Genomic DNA, 18,051 nt, shown 5'->3' on the forward strand with positions numbered 1-18,051 from the left:
TTTAGTAACACATCGTTATTGTATCAAACTGCAGGCAGTTTGTAGATTGCAGTACTTTTTAAGCTTTTATCGCAAGCCACCAGTGTTTGTAAATTTAAAGAATGTTTGGCTAAAATAAACACTTTATCTAGAAAAACGGTCTTTGTCCACATCAATATTGTACTGTTGATTTCGTGAAGCATTGACCTTGCTGTGTTAAGCCAATTAAAGTGGCATAATGGTTCTGCTTGCAGATTTATAATACCATTTATTACAGGCTATATAAAAGTGTACTGATCCCAGGGTGACACAGGCCTGCAACACAGAAGTGCCTGTATTTAAATTTGCCCCTGTCCTCTAGTGTGCAAGGACCATACCAATGTGGCATGAACAGTAATGCTGCGACACAAAACTCAGCGGCATTTTAAAAACAGTCGAGTGCAGTACTCAACAAAAATAGACAGCATATTTCAAAGGGGTTTCAATTTTGCCATTCAACACATCTCCAATAATATGGCAATGGGGTTTCTATATTGCCGTTCAACACATCTCCAACAATATGACAACAGGGTTTCAATATTGCCGTTCAACACATCTCCAACAATACGACAACAGGGTTTCAATATTGCCGTTCAACGCATCTCCAACAATATGACAACGGGGTTTCAATATTGCCATTCAACATATCTCCAATAATATGGCAATAGGGTTTCAATATTGCCGTTCAACGCATCTCCAACAATATGACAACGGGGTTTCAATATTGCCATTCAACATATCTCCAACAATATGACAACAGGGTTTCAATATTGCCGTTCAACGCATCTCCAACAATATGACAATGGGGTTTCAAAATTGATTTTCAAGAATTCCTCAATGGTCTTTCAATTTTGACTTTCAGCACATCTTCAACAGGCTTTCAACATTGACATCCAACATGGTTTCAACAATACATCAACGACTTCTCAAATTGAGGGGCCCCAATGATGTTTCTACAAAATGTCGCGGGCCAATTATCAACACCTGTCAACAATTTATACAATGATGTTTCAACAAAACCTCAATGTGCTTTCAAGTCCATATGTTAACGTTGCCCAACAACTTATCAATGACCTTTCAACAATTTTTTTTGTAAGGGATAGGCTATAGCACGATCATGTACACGCTGGCGTTGTGCTAACACTGCTCCTATGCCGTGACCACTGAAATCAGTTCGAACTTCCGTTGAGGCAGACGGGTCAAAGTGGGCCAAAATTGGAGGCGTGGTAAGGAGAGTAGTGAGCTGCGAAAAAGATGCAGCATGGTCAGGTTCCCAAGAAAATGGGGCGTCTTTCTTCAAGAGGTCGGTAAGGGGACGTGCGATGGTCGCAAAATCATTCACAAAGCGTCGGCCCTACAAGGCCCACAAAGCACAGCCCTACCAAACTGCAAACGTCCTTGGTAGACTTCGGAACAGGAAAGTTCGTAACGGCACGCGCGAATTTTGTCCGGGTCAGGTCTCACGCCTCGGGCGTCCACGAGGTGTCCAAGGACTGTGATTTGGCGGCGAGCGAAATGACATTTTGATGAGTTCAGCTGGAGACCGGCGCGGTGGAAGATGTCAAGAATCGCTGAAAGACGGTCTAGATGCGTGTCAAAAGTGGGCGAATAAATGATGACGTCGTCCAGATAGCACAAACAGGTGGACCACTTGAACCCCTGAAGCAAAGATTCCATCATTTGTTCTAAGGTGTCGGGCGCGTTACAGAGACGGAAAGTCATCACCGTGAACTGATAAAGGCCGTCAGGGGTAACAAATACAGTCGTCTCTCGGTCTATGTCGTCGACGGATATCTGCCAGTAACCGGACCGTAAGTCGATAGAAGAAAAATAGGTGGCGCCGTACAGGCAGTCTAGAGCGTCATCAATACGTGGAAAGGGTACACGTCCATTTTTGTGATTTCGTTGAAGTGGCGATAATCTACACAAAAACGCCACGTTCCATCCTTCTTTTTGACAAGTACGACGGGAGAAGCCAGGAGACTACAGGAAGGCTCGATAATGTCCTTTAGAAGCATCTTTTTGACTTCCTGTTGGATAACAGCTCGTTCGGACGCAGAAACACGATATGAACGTCGGTGAATAGGGTTGGCATCGCCAGTGTTTATGCGATGGGTCACGACGGACGTTTGACCTAAGGGTCGATTGTCAAAGTCAAAAATGTCGCCATAGCCTTCAAGAACGCGGCAAAGAGCTTCAGCTTGAGCAGGTGTAAGGTCAGAGGAAACCATCTTCTCAATATCGACGTCAATACCGTGCGATGACGTCACGGTATGGGCTGAGCTGTGACGATCTTCCACTGTGAATGGCTCGATCTCATCAACCTGCTAAGCACTCAATATAGCCAATGAAATCCCCTGAGGCAGAACTTGCGTGGTTAGCGCGAAATTGACAAGGGGAAGGCAGGGGCGGTTGCCAGTAATTGTCAGCACAGTGTGCGGCACGGTAACACCACGTGTAAGTGTAAATGCCGGAATTGGTGCGACCACATAATTACCGTCGGGTACAGCTGGTGCGGACAACAAGTCGACGTGTGTCACAGAGTGGGGCGGTAGGCGAATAAAATCCATGCAGCTCAAACGGCTTGGAGGCCAAGACGTTTGACAAAGGGCCAAAGGGCCAAGACGTCGAGCCTTGGGACAAAGAGCCAAGACGTCGAGAATGTACAACACGTAGGACTGGGTCGACGTCTGTACACGTGTACCAAGGGCTTTTTTGGCATTGACTTGGCGACCGAACGAATTGCCAAAATGGTCGCGGAGCTTCACTTTGAAGAGATCCGAGCTCGAGATCTCCTCTTCGTGAGTCTGGAACCATGCAAGTGGAGCTCCGTCGAGGTAGAAAAGAACGTTCGCAAGCATTATATAGTCGGATCCCACTTGTGACTGGTGCTGACACGTTCGTATAAGCGGAGCCAGTCGTCAACATTGGGACTGCCGACTCCGTTGAAAACACCAGGATCCCGAGGCGGGGGGGGGGGGGGGGGGCGGCGAGGTAGGTCGGGGCTGCAGGCGGAGACGGTTGTGTAGATGAAGTGCCGCCAGCAGGAGCCGAAGTTGCACAGTAGCCGTTGCGACCGCTGCGAAGCTCCATGACGGGTACGGGCAACGTCCACCTCTACCAAATTAATGTTACGTGTAGCTGTAGCCCAATGCTATATGCATTTATTCAGAGGAAGCTAACGGAAGGCCACAATGGCGAGGCTATATCAAGCGGGTCCACGTCGTCTTCCTCCTCTTCAGTGCAGCCACACTGTAATGGCTGTTTCGTAGCAATATGACAGAATTCGGGCTGCAACTTCGTTGCGACGGCTCTCTATGAAGCCACCATGTGCGACGAGGATACGTTTGTCGTGGATTGGCCGTTATAGGCTTTATTTATGGCTACGTATCTTTTGTGTCACCTTGCAAGACTCATTCTGGAGGATCGACCTTGAATTGCCTTACACCCGTGCGCAGTGCCGACGTTGTGTGCTCGGGCAAATACGCACTGGTAAATACCCGCTCATTCCATATTTATTCTAGGCTAGGCAGCAGCAACAGCGAGTTGTAAATTCTGCCGCGTACTCAGTGACGAAGTTGCCTGAGCCATAATACAGCAGCCAGTACACAGCTAGTGGCCAGATTTAGCACATAACTTCGGTCACTGGTAGAAAGAGGTTAGAAGAATCGCAGACGCCTTACCAAGCCTAGTATGGGCTTCAAAAGGTGCCCAGTTAAATACAATGAGCCAGTAGGAGAACAACAAAATTAGTGAACTTCCCTGTCTTCGATAGGGTAAACACAGGAAAAAAATTATCGTAGGCAGCCTGAGACGATAATTTTTTTCTTGTAAGTTGTCTATGGTAGCTTTACATGCATTGACTGCCCTGTTTGTATTTCCCGAAGATCAGATGTGGGGCAATAAGCCAACAAAGGGCGGCTGTTCTGCGGTGCGAGAGACGGCGGGCGACGGCCTGAAGGTAAACTTGGTGAGTCTTTTAGTGCACGGAAGGACGGGGGCACAGAAAGACGTGGCACACACAGGTGCTGTGTGTACAGCGCCTTTCTGTGTCCTCGTTATTTCGTAGGCTATAAGTCTCGCCATGTCATACCAACACAACCAAAACGCTGCGTTACTGAAGGTAAACGCCACTTCTCTCCCCCACATGGCGGCTGGGAACGACTATTCTACCTTGTGGGAGTATCAACGTCGAGAAATACAACTGTAGACAGGAAAGCGCAGTCGTCGCTTGAGGTGGACAGCGGCAGCAGAGAGAACAGTAACACTAATGGGAAGCATCTTTTTTTTTTTTTAATTTGAGTACTGTGCAATGCCTCGTTTTTCGCAAATTCCACTTCAGGGACCTAATCCCGACGGCGGTGTCACGTTATATATCGGTTCTAGTTGAATTTCGCTGGCTACATTTTTTTTTTCCTGGGACACTTTTGTAAATTTGTTTAAAATGCATGGGCTGATTTTTAACATGCTGATTACCACGCAGGTGGAATTCTCTCGCGCTTTTGTTTGGCTACTATGTGGCGAAGCAGCACTGCAAGGCAAAATAATTGTACGTTGGAGACTTGACGGGAAAGAGCCCGTTGATTATTTGAAAGTCATGGATTCGAATGTGTAGCTGTGATGCACGTTCGCGCACGTACGCGCACTGTCAGATTCTATTCACTTCAATATTGATTTTAACATATCGTGCAGTAGCCGGATGCCCTCGAATTCGCTATGTGCGAAAAGACGTCAAAGGAAGACGAACATTTATCTGCAAAAAATAGCAAGAAGAAAATAAGAGTACTGGAAACTGGTAAAGAAAAAGTAGTGATTTAGCAAAACTGCGTTGGTGAAAGCCACGACACGACATTCGCAAGCACACACTTTTTATCTTGTGTAAAAACAAAAAAAAAGATTGCAGAAGGGTTCGTATCACAATGGTTCCAAATATACTGAGTAAAAAGGGAATAAATATGGCGGCACAACGTACTGCCACCGTCTAAACAAGTTTACTATGAGGCGTGCACTGCAGCGAGAGTCTTCTTCTGGAATTCCCTAAGTACACTTGGGGCCCTCTAGCGCCGCCGCCATGAAACCTACGCGTTGCCTCCGAAATGCATGGCGGAGCAGTGCATGCGAACGCTGAGAAACGCGTCATGTGGCCACCAAACTCCTCTCAACGCTCCTTTCTTGGCACGCTGTGCAATCTGGTGCCACTATAGAGAAGTCTGCGCGTGACCTCTATCACGGGCATCTATTTACTCAAACCTCCTCTAACTACCTTGTACCGCTGCCTGTGCATCTGCTACATGGCGTGCCACCAGGTTTAGTACTATGCAACTGATATCCAAAGTGAACACGTGTCGACGCTACCCTGTTCCCAGCACGAGTCTCCTGGCGCGCTAGGGCATTGTTATAGCCTTAGTACTAGTCTAGTCTAGTCTTAGCAACTGTGACGCTTGAATAGTGCAGTGCAGAATCAACCTTGTATAAAGGGCACAGATGGCTGAAAGACCTATAGTTATAAAGTTCAGATTGTACAGATGTTAAATTTACCCGGCGTGGTTGCTCAGTGGCTATGGTGTTGGGCTGCTGAGCACGAGGTCGCGGGATCGAATCCCGGCCACGACGGACGCATTTCGATGGGGCGAAATGCGAAAACACCCGTGTACTTAGATTTAGGTGCACGTTAAAGAACCCCAGGTGGTCGAAATTTCCGGAGTCCCACACTGCGGCGTGCCTCATAATCAGAAAGTGGTTTTGGCACGTAAAACCCCATAATTTAATTTTTTAGATGTTAAATTTTTCCTCGCTCAGTGCTTTTTCCCAGATTTGTGTACCTTATATTCGTTCAATATTGTGCGTAGTCTAGCTTTATGTGAAAGCACAACTTCGGCCCTCGTGTGTGTTTTCTACCACGACCAGCCTTCCGTAATCACTGCGTTTCTGCATGAGTGGCGGCTTAACTCGGGTCATATTACCAAATCCAAGAAACTTTGATGTGAATCTCTTTTCCATACACGTGTGTTTCTTGAAGACCATCATCATTACCAACCCATTTGTTACGTATACGACAGCGGGAAGGCGTTTCCATGAGTTCTTCAGTTGCCCCTGTCTTGCATTAGCTGATTCCAAGTTTCTTGCTAATTTCTTAATTTCATGACTTCATGTAATTTTCTCCCCTCGTTGACGTCTATGTAGGCATCGAGGGCGTGTGTTCCTTATTGACATTTATTGCCGCGATTCAAATTCGGTTATGTATGCATCTGGTCCGGCCCGCGTGTCCTTTCTACTTTCAGTATAGCATCTGGTTTTGTTAAGTGCACCATTACCCGAAATCTTCCTATACACGAAGAAATATAGCAAAGAAAAACAAAAAGCGAAGGAGAAAAAAACCACGGAGTGTCACTTTCTCGGTGGCGGATGCAGATTACAGCAAATTACCAGGCGCCATAACATGCCTCTTTTCACCTGCTTCTACCACATTGTTGTAGATAAACATAACGTATCGTCTGTATACTTTACAATGTTATGAATAATTTATACGCATAAGTAGAAAAAGACGGCATTATGGTTTTGTTACTTCCTTTCTCACATCGTGGTGCATGTTGCCATCAAAAAAGTCATTCGCTGAATAACGAAAACTTCTATTCCACGCGAACGCCCTTAACGTTTTGATGCAGGTTGGCAGATGCCTGCTCACGTGTGGCGATGGGGTTTATCGAAGGAAATGATTCGCTACTGCCGCCTTGTTCCCTAAGAGCGATGATGCCAACGACTCCAAGTGTATTTATTTGCCAATGACCCGGTCAAACTGTAATTGTCAGAGTGCGCTGGACTAGTGGGGTGTCATTGAAATCGTTCGCGCTCCACGCGCTTTTTGTTCCTAATCGCAAGACGGATACAGACAAATACACGGATATTGCATACCGCAGGCGCCCTTTTAAAGAGGGTCTCCGTTTTCCGGAGCTCTGACTGCAGAAACGACCTCATACCACAGGTCACAGTCTCTGCGCGCCGGGCAACATCATTAGTTAGTGAGAGCCCTATGCTCCGCAAGGTCCCAGAGGTCAAACGGAGATACACAATGCAATGAACATCCTGAATGTATCCAGATATCAGTTGCCTAAGTTGTAGCATTTATTACAAAGAGCCGCAGCGATTGCCTAGTAAAAAGCATTTCTTTATTTCATCTGAATTGGGGTATGGTTACAGAAGTTAGGCGTTACATTATTCTCCATCCAATTGCACCAATCGCCATCCGCGCAGTATAGTAACAGATGACATAGCGACCCATTGAAATTACCAGACGTGCGCCAAGTGAGGGAAAAGTTCCGCGAGCATTCTTCTCTGTCGCCCCGAAACCTCGGGTTCAGCAAGAAAAAACAGTTCCCTAACACAACACAATGGATTATTTTTGGTAAACTCATCCAGGACGATTTCGTTGTGCTCAATTAACAGCGAAACTCGCTAGAACTGTAGCAGGGACGAAAAGCCACCGCTAATTATATCTTTGCAGGATATATGGAGAAAAGTACGAACTCCCTCTGCAGTATCAACCTTGCTTGCATTTCTAAGATTTCTTTGTTGCCCATCTGCGCTATACGCAATTCTATAAATAATATCAGTGAGAACAAATATGGTGACTTTGATATTGGTCCCATTGTTCACTGCCGGTGTTTTCATTCCCAACCGGACGCATGCTACGGTCTACGACTATAACGTGGTCCATGTCCTATCTAGCAGAACAGTGACCAGGAATGGCCTGAAATATGTAGTAGCACTTGTTGGCATTGATGATGGCAAAAGTCCATTTGTACATGCCCTAGCGGGCGAATGAAGAATTGTTATATGCGAGCAAAATAGGTAAAAAAAGAACATCTGCAGCGTGAGGGCATGTAACTCGCATCGGGGAAACTTCTAGAAAGGATTTCATGATGATTACCTCAGAAATAAATAAATGGAGCCGCATGTTTGTCAGCTAATGCATCTCGACCCGGTCGGCTTGTTGGAAAGAATTATCCGCAGGCCTCCGGAAGTCGGCCCATACGCGTGCCATGTGGAATCGAATGCGTTAGGTTGCCGCTGACGAGACAATAGGTGACTGACCACGCGGAAAGGAAAGCTCCTAACTGGATTCAGGAAACAAGAATCATTAGATCGTGTTCTGCATATCGACGCATGAAGCAACACCTACTCTGTATGGTTACAGAATTGCATGTCCATGGCTATTCTAAATGATATTGAGTATGTTAGAATCCAAACAACTGCCGCGAACGGTACAAGCGGGGCTCCTCTGCTGTGTTGATCAATTATGAATGCAAGCGAAGTATGTGTACCGAGCGCGGAGTAAAATAAACCGGAGCGTCGACTCGCCTATCTGTCAATGCGTTTGGCGCGGCCAACTAACATCCCAGCGCTAACGGGCACCCTGTATTCCACCGTGCTGTCTGCCGCAGCTCTCCCCTCTTCTCCCTTCGTGGCCTTCTAAGGTACTTTCCTCCCTTTGTTCTTACCCTAGATGTCGCCGAGAAAGAAACATGCCGAGTACCCTTTTAGCTAAAAAAATCTTAGGTGGCCGCATGGCGAGTTCTCGCTGTTGCGGCCGCTTGACACGGTATAGCATTGCCGCGCGTTTTAGAGCGCAGCTTTCAGGCGCCCGTTCGTGCGGATAGCGTCGGCACCATCCCTTGGCATCGTCGTAACCGAGCGAACAAGCACAGCAAAAGGATTGGGCAGCCAACGTGGAGCGCGGATGACACACAGCAGAGAGCGAGGAGGAAAGGGGAGGAGAAGACGCAGCTGAACAAGCATGTGGAAACGGAGGAGGAGGGTATGGTGAAAGCATGAGAAGAAAAGCGTAGTACCTCATACGACCGGCTTTGTGGCGACGATGAGTACGAGTTGGTGCCAGAGTAGTGCGTGTCGTCGGTATGGAAGCAAAGCGCTCCATAAGCGGAGGTCTCTCTGTAGCGGCTACTGTAAATCGCGCCCACAAGTTATGATTATCGAGGCAGACACGCCAAGGCTTCGTTCGGTTTAGAACCTGCCGCACGAGAGAGGTTGTACGCGCCGGCGAAACAAAAACACGTAAACAGCTGCGCTCAAATTTCGCATTAGGGATAATCGTTATCGTCGCAGAATTTTTAGGATTGTGACTGCAAAGAGTGAAAATACGATTGGCCGACTTTAACAAGTGAAAAATATTGTGTCGCAGAAGATCCTCATTGCTTTTATACTGGAGGAGATAAATCTGAAATCAACGAGCTGCTTGGGCCCAGTAGCAGCGGCATATTGGCTTTTGAGGGTGCTTGCGGTACCAAGGTAATCTATATAGATAACAATATGAAATTCCTTCTCCGTGCGTGCCAGTCTACCTTTACATTCATAAGCGTCGCTTAAATAATATCGCAATTATTTTAGCCCATGTTCAAACATAAAACAATATCGTGCTGATTTTCTTGAGGGCCAGCGATGCGCGTTAGGAAGTTTAGGGCACAGCTTCCACTTGGCAGTGGCCGAATTAGGTGGTTTAATATGCGGTAAGCAAACATCCAAGCTTTAGTGATATGTCGCTATGGATGTTAGCCTAGTGCAAGGACCAACATGATAGCATACTGGCTGAAATATACCACGACACAAGTCAAAACATACCGTAAATTGATGTTCACGAACACAACCCAACACAGGAAAACATGCTTAAAATAAATATTCTTCACTGATCGATTGAATACACGCAGACGTGCGGTGAAATTTACTGCGTTTCATTTCAGCTTTTTCTTTATCAAATGTAACTTTATTAAAAGCATACCAACGTACAAAAATGGATCGATCAAGAGCCGCTTCCTTGACGCTGGCACATACAGTAGTAAATCTTTGTGTATTTAAAGCAACGAAATATTCCGCGCACTTCGGCAAGGAACATAGCTGTGCTCGCTGGTGCGCGCACACACCAATCGCCACTCTTGCAGCGGGGGTAATGCGCGCATAGCTCTACAGCCTACGAATTACTCAACATACGCGAAGCGCACAATGCCTCGCTACACGCCTCGATGTGCACGGACCCATGCAAGCGAAGCAGCTCTGCGTGCTAGTAACGAGTTTCCGCGCCATCTGTGTTTGGTACCACAAAGCAGCCGGCTCGCCGGCACACAAGTTGCAACACCTTGTCAGGCGAGTCCGCGCTGCTATTTATCTCACGCTGTGGTGCCGAGCATATATATAGGGTGTACAGCGAGTGCTAGCCAAGCTATTCAAACAAAAAGAAATATGATTGAAGAAACAGGGTGCACAACACGATTTTTAGACCTACACTATTTGGTCGTAACTGGCACCATGTTTTGTTTTTCTTTTTTCGAACAGCTTAGACAAGGCTAGTTTGGACACGTGCTATTTAGTCTGTGATTGAACGAAGCAGAATGCAGGTCTGGTTTTCAATGCCGAGTGCAGACAATAAAATGCCGCATATTAATCGGTGTAGAAAACAATTTTGTAAGTGACAGTTTGTATTGCCGGGGAGCTGCCCCTAATTATTTATTACTAGTACACAAGCATCGGCAACAGGGCGGGTTCGAACACCTACACTTATATACAACGCTGAAGCTGTGCTGACTAGAAAGCCGAAAGACGACCACAGCCACGGACTAAGATAGAGAAGACGGCAACTCCCCTTTCTTGCAATGCGTTTGGTGCAGCTTTGGATGAAAGGTGTTTAGTATAACATCGTGCTTTCTGCCTCTGTTCACCTCCCCTATCCTTCGTGGATTCTAAATCCACTCTCCTCCTTCCCTTCTTTTTCTAGTGTGGCGCCAAATGTAGGCGCTGTGCGGCGATCAAGTCGACAAAGGAATGTGTCGAGAAATGTTTCCTCTATCAAAAAATTAACTGCAGCAAGTTACTTTTAGTCTACTTCAAAGAGTGAAGACGTCACTCCGAAGATACCCAGTGCAGTTCGACCGGAGATGGAGAGGATGACCGCGCAGCGACTAAGAGCAGCAGCAGCTGCATAAGAATTGTGATGGTTGCTGTTTGCGGGCAGTGAGTTAAAAAATAAGGTGGAAGCTTGGGCAAGTTGGTGATTCAATATCGACATGTTTGCACAGCGCGAAAGACGAGGACTGAAGGAAGAACACAACATAGCCACTGACTACAACTGATCTTCATTTGCTAAATCGGCAGAACTATATACACAAGGAAAAGTAATGGAAAAAACAACTTTTGCATTAAGTCACACATGAACCCCTATTGCATTACAGCCAGATACTAGATTTCGTTTTTTGTGAGCGCAATAGACGGCATAACGATAAAACTTGGTTTACTGATTCCCTTGACTTGCGAAAAGAAATACGTTGGCGAAACAGGCAGATCTTTAAATGAGCGATTGAAAGAGCATTTTTACAATGTTGATACCACCGTGCAAGGTCATCTTGGAATTCACTGCAGAGACTGCCATTGTGACCCTGAATTTGAAAACTGCGTCATAATTTCCAAACACCGAGAACAGCTTATACATGAAATCATAGAGGCTGACAACATAAAGCGGCTGGGAGACCTTTGCATCAGCATGCCGTCTATTGCCCTCACGAAAAAAACGAATGAAGTATCTGGCTATGATGCAATATGAGTTCATGTGTGGCTTAATGCAAAAGTTGCTTTTTCATTGCTTTTGCTCATGTATACAGTTCTGGCGATGTCGCAAATAAAGATCAGTTGAAGTCAGCACCTGTATTGTGTTCTTCCTTCAGTCCTCGTCTTTCGTGTTTTGCAAACATGTAGAGTTAACAAAGTTAGCGCACACTATGGAAGGCTTCGTTCCCGTGAGATACCAGTCCCCTACTGCATTGGCGACTACAACTTGAATAAGACTGCAGTTATTTTATGTAGATTAGGGCATAAAGTAAAAGTTTGTTGATATTTTTGTGTGCCTGCAGTTTGTCCTCATTAATTTTAAGGTACTGCTGCCACATGTCGCCAAAATAAGTGGTTTAGCGGTTTGGTGAACTCGCCTGAAAGCTATAAGTGTAGCTAGAGATGATAGCCTCGTCGCCAGACTCGAAACTGTGTATAGCGTGCCAGCAGGCCAGAGTATGCCATGACAAATGTCGACAGAGGGCGTAAATTGAAATTCACAGACAAATGCAAGATACGACAGGCAACGCGATACGTCAGATTTCCTCTCAAAGATGCACTCAATGCCCACAAATGTAAGGATTTTTACAGCATTTCCCTTCAATTTATTAATAAAAAATGTAAATTTTTTCTCAGTTCACGTTTTTACCTTAAGCACCACGTAAAAATGGAGCGTTACATAAGGAGTGGCATAAACTGAGAATTAACAAAATATTGCTAATAGGTATGAAACAGATGAGTCGTCTGCAACAGGAAAATGTCAGCAGTTAAAAATGACGATGTGAAGGCGATCGCGGTAATATGCTGGGGAAAGCTGTTCCAGTCATTGGCTGCTCGAAAAAATAATAATGAGGAAAACGTAGCAGTGCGTGCACATGGAGGCGCAACTTGTATCAGTATGAACTTGTATCAGGTATCAGTACGCAAAATGAACAAACCTGCTGGCACGGAACTGGACTGATTCTATTGTATGTTAAGGTGTGCTTGGTGAGGATCCCATGTGGAGGACGCCTGCTGTTGTTTCATTTCCCAAGTAAGTTATAATTCAGTAATTTTACGTGAAATGGTGCGTGGAGAAGGTGTCGCTTTACGTAGCCGCGCAGTCGCTAAGCAGGTTAGATAACGTAATTTTCCCTCTCGAAGACGAGTCGTTAGAAAGCATGACTCCGAGGTATTTTAAAGACGAGACTAGTTCAACCGGGAGGTTAGAAATTTCATAGCGGGAGGCAAGTAGATTACGACGGCGAGTGAACGACAAGACTTCACAAGTATTGGGATTAAGCGTCATGAGCCACTTGTCACCTCATTTTTTCACTTGGATGAGATCAGTTTGGAGGGCCCGTCGACCTTACTCATTAGAGATGCTACGGTATATAGCGCAGTCGTTAGCGAATATGCCCATGTTACAGGCAACAGAGAGGAGTAAATAGCTTATGTAAGAAAGATGCTAGAGAAATTCTGGGAATGGTCTACAAACGCGTGAGCATTCTTCCGCTCGGCTGTTACTTTGCTTTTGCTTACTTGCTTTTCCGATCATATGCATGTCTACCCATTGCTATTGCGGTGCCACAGAAATGAACTACGTGTACTGAACGGTGTGGAGATGAGTGCCAGTAAGTTGCATGTCCTTTTTTTTTTTAAAAGAAAGCGGTTTCAACACAGCTATTTCTTCCTTTTTATTATTCTATTGTCTCTTTTTCCTTCTTTGTTACAACCATGACGCCGGGATGGTAACGTCACAAGTTTTTTCTAACGCCACCAATCATGCATAATTATTTTTGTTATTATTGGTATTAATATTATTTTATTGACCTTGGAGTGCACTTCGATAGGACTCCGAGTTTTTCGCGCCAAGCTTGACAGAGGAGGCAGCTTCCTTTTCGAATGCTCGGCGCAGTATATCGCATAACGAGAGACTTCAAACAACCTGGACTATTCACAACTTTATACAAGAGCATATGCCTTCAAGTTCTTTCCGTACGCCTGCATCATTTGGCGTGCTATCTGTAAGTCAAATTCTGAACTTGTCGAAAGCGCGCAAAAAATGTTCACATCTGTATTTCAACACTGAATCTGTAAAAAAAAAAACAAAAAAAACCTTCCATCTCCATAGAGCTGACAAAGACATTCACGTTACTTTTGCCTGTAGACGCAACAAATCGGATATTCTTTTTCTCCAGAAATTAATGCATGGGAAAACCTACTGCTCTCACTCGCTTTCTAATGGGCGCTTTTACATTCCGCAGGAAAGCACGAAGAAACAGTGCACCTATTAGACTTCCAGTTTTTGTCGCCCTCTATCTACAGTGCAGGCGACACATAACGCCCGTTCAGAGTGGCTGGATGTCTTTATGCCTAACTTTATTATTTTCCCGAAAGTAGTTGCAGAGGAATTCCATCCACTGAAAAAAAATTCTCACCTGTTGTGTGTTCCGCCATTCTACAATCCTTCTCTGTTTCTCCACTTTTGTTTTCTATTCTCTTCGTGTGCACATTTTATGCTCTGTTCAAATCTGTATTCACGAATTTTTATGTGTGCTCGCGTTTGTATGTATGTATGTATGTATGTATGTATGTATGTATGTATGTATGTATGTATGTATGTATGTATGTATGTATGTATGTATGTATGTATGTATGTATGTATGTATGTGCATGCATTATTTTTCCTGCGCATTGTTATGCCTAGTGCGCCAGAACCAAGTCCCTCGTTGTTAGTCCCGGAACTCTGATAAACACTTTTGAGTGATTATTCTGGTTAATATTATATCACACCAATCAGTTATACTTTTTTTATACTCAGCAGCTCCACAGCAGGCTTCTCTGCACAGAGCCATAATGCAGAATAGTAGGCTTTCAAGGCATTATTACGAGAAGGCTTTTCTCTCTGATCAATTTATTTTTTGGTGCAGTTGTTCGTTATCGCTTACAAAGCTACCAATCATCTACAGTTACACTATTACAGGAAATAAATCTCATAACATCACAAAAATGCATTTTTGTGCCGATACAAGGCTTTAGACGTTTCGTGAGACCGACCGATCTTGCTAGAGTTCTCGCCAAAAGAACGCTTCCGTAGTAAGAAAAAAGAGAAGAGGACCAAGAATGGAACCTTGGAGGATGGTTCACCCACCTGGAAGGGTGTTAGACATTCGGTTATTTATCAAGACTGACAGAGAATGACACGTTATACATTCGTTGATCCAGTTGAGTATGTTAGGATATATGTTTACATAGGAGAACGTTAGCATTAATGCCTAAAAACACGTATGCTTGCCGGTGCGCGAAAGCTCTCGCCCACGCGCCTTGCGGTTGCTGCGCCTCGAGAGGAATGGCGAATGGAACCTACAGTACGCGGGCCAGCACACGTCCACTTGGCTTACATTTTCGCCATCGTATACTTAGTTTTTTTTTTTATTTTTGTGAGGCACGTAGAGCACCGGTATTTGTCTGGAGAAGATAGACAGGTTTTGAATAGCGTTCACGACTTTACATACGTTAAGCGCAAAGTACGTTTGCTGGACGTTTCGGTGTGCGTCCCTTCAAGACATTCAGTTTCAAAGACGTGGACGCATCCCGTTTGACCACGGTCGTCGGAATCGCAGAACCACAAAAGAAATTCGACACGCTATGCGCTCATAACTAACGTTTCAGGTGAGTTTAGAGAAAGCGAAAGCTCACTGAAATAATTAATGGCGATGAGCGGAAGCGAAAACACAGCTGTTACGTGAATTCACGCTGAAGGCCGAGCGACGGACGCCTCCATGTTGCAGAACGCTGTGTCGTTGCGTGCTTAAATTATTACATATCTGTGCTCACATTGCGCTTGGACGAGCATGATCGGTCCTGTACCATATGCGCATGCGTGGGGCGCGTGGTCGCGAGCTTTCGCGTGCCGATGCACCTACGTGTAGTGCGGCCTTTAGAGTTTAGTGGAGTACCTTGCCGAAAGCTATTGCGAAGTCCCTAAAGACGGCACATCTTTGAAAATCACAGTCAAATTTACAATGGACCTCTTGGTTGAAGATGGCCATTTGAATTTCACACGACAGGCCTTTGTGAAAACCGTGTTTTGATGTATGTGAACATTGCTTGAGTCCAGAAAGAGCATTTGAGAATAAATAGCGGGCTAGAAGATTTTATAACGGATGCTCGTTCTAGAAATGGGTCGGCCAGTAAAAACAAACAACGTATGGAATTGGATTATTTAACAACCATCAGCATAATATTTACACTTAGTCTAGTAAATTTTCGCACATTTAAAAGCAACAAGTTATCCCACGAACGTCAGCAGGCGTGCGAGGTGCACACAAGCAAGCGCAGACACGCAGGGCCAGTGTTACCAATGTAAACGGTGGATAGTTTCTAAACGAGCCAACTGGTGAACAAGCCCAAAGCTTAATAACTAAGTGATACAATATTTTAATAACTTCAAAATATTTTTCCTCTTATCTTCTCTTAATATAATTCCGTTGTGAGTGAGCCGCGCGCCCAGTTTCCTATCTTGTACTTGTCCTTTTTCCTGCCCTGTATATATATCATGAACAGAAACCAACTTGCACATATTGTTGTGCTACCCAAACAGTACAGTAATAAGAGACCACTCGACCATATATGGTCGTCCTAAAGTTTTAACTGCATCGAACGAATACATCTGGAAAAAACAACCTATACGCATCTACACCCCATAAACCACGAACATTGCCTAGAGGTACATTATAGGTATATCAGTTGGAGATTCAAGATGTCCAATAGAGGTTGAGGTTGCTCTAGTTTACGCAAAAATAACGTTGATGGTACTGTCAAAAGTCTTCGTTTTTTACGTTGAAAAGACGTAACAAATGTTTCTGCTGGATATTGGCTACATTTTCTGGACGTTAGTGTAAGGCTGAAACGCGTTATTACCGCGTTACCCAGATGACATTTTGTACATTCACATTACTGTTGGAATAGTTTAGATATTTATTATTGACGGACCGTAAATGAATCATGAAAGTTTAATAACATTCCTGAGAAATAAAAACCCGCGAGAATTCCTACGTACCAGGGCTTTTCCATATTGCTTGCTATATTCAATGTTACGTCTTCAGCTGGCGCTATGCGACAGGTGCAAGGGTGAGAATGCTACACAACAAGATCAGATACTTCGCGTGAACCATGGAGGAAGGAAACTGAGGAGAGGCTCTACCCCCTCCGCGCGCTAGGATAAAAGTGTGGAGGAAGTGACGTAGTACGCTCTTCTCTTTTTTGCTGATTTTCGGGCCCCGCCTTTCGGGCCACAATGGCGGCTTTGTATTGGTTCTGTGCGCTCACACGTGTTGCTCCGTAGGTTTCGTACTGTGGCAAAGGCGCCATGCGGGCAGGTTTGCGTTGGCCTTCGTGTTTTGTTGCGCTGCGTTATCTGGACCGTGCTCTCCCGGATGTTGCTGTGGCCAGGTGGGACAGGAGGAACTAAAATTCGTGAAATGAACGCGCATGCAACGCTGTACGCAATGTACCGCGCCACGGCAATGGCTACGGACGAAGGAATACCTGCGGGTAATTTTGCCCTTTTTCGCGGAATCATGCTAACGTACCAACGATTGCTTAGTATTCCTGCGGAGCGCGCGGGTCCGAGCAGCACGGTTGCGCGCAGCGTGGTGTGGTTTCGCGAGAAATGTAAACGAGAGAGGAGAGCTGGCCCGATAGGTGGAGCAACGCCATGAGCAACGCCAACTTCCGGCTTCACTTTAGCTTCACAAAGAGTGACGTCAGGGCCTCCCCTTAGCTTCCTTCCTCCGTGGCGTGAACGCATAAGCGCTCATGCGCGCCCGCCTTGCGGGGCGTGCAGAATCCCTATTCTTCAGGACCTCACACCTGGTACATGCATATAAATGCAACACATCTCATCTTAAGAGTAAACTGCACGCGCGAATAGGAGAGTAGATGCAAACATAAGACATACAAACATGATAATCATGAACTATAATTTGAGCAAGTCAGACAACATGTTTGTCATAGGGAAACCGAAAAAACAATGCCTCTGGGAGGAAAACTATTCATGTGTGGTCGAAATAGTTTTGTCAGGACCTTACACAATACATTGGATGTCATGTGATATGCATATATATAAATATATATATATATATATATATATATATATATATATATATATATATATATATATATATATATATATATATATATATATATAATGAGGTACTCTTAGCGAAATACCAATCATTGCAGTCAATAATTAAGCACGAACATGAAATGTGAAAGCTTTTTAGGCCAAAGGGCACTCAAACGCGAGCAGTCCTGTCATGGGCGGGACACAGAACACCCCTTGTGCACAATAATGCGATCAGGAAGACAGAGCACTCAGTAGAAACCATTTTCTCGACGCACAAGATGAGGGTGGCAAAGCATTACAGCGAAGCTGTA

This window comes from Dermacentor andersoni, chromosome 4, assembly GCF_023375885.2.
Source record: "Dermacentor andersoni chromosome 4, qqDerAnde1_hic_scaffold, whole genome shotgun sequence".
Taxonomy (NCBI): Eukaryota; Metazoa; Arthropoda; class Arachnida; order Ixodida; family Ixodidae; genus Dermacentor; species Dermacentor andersoni.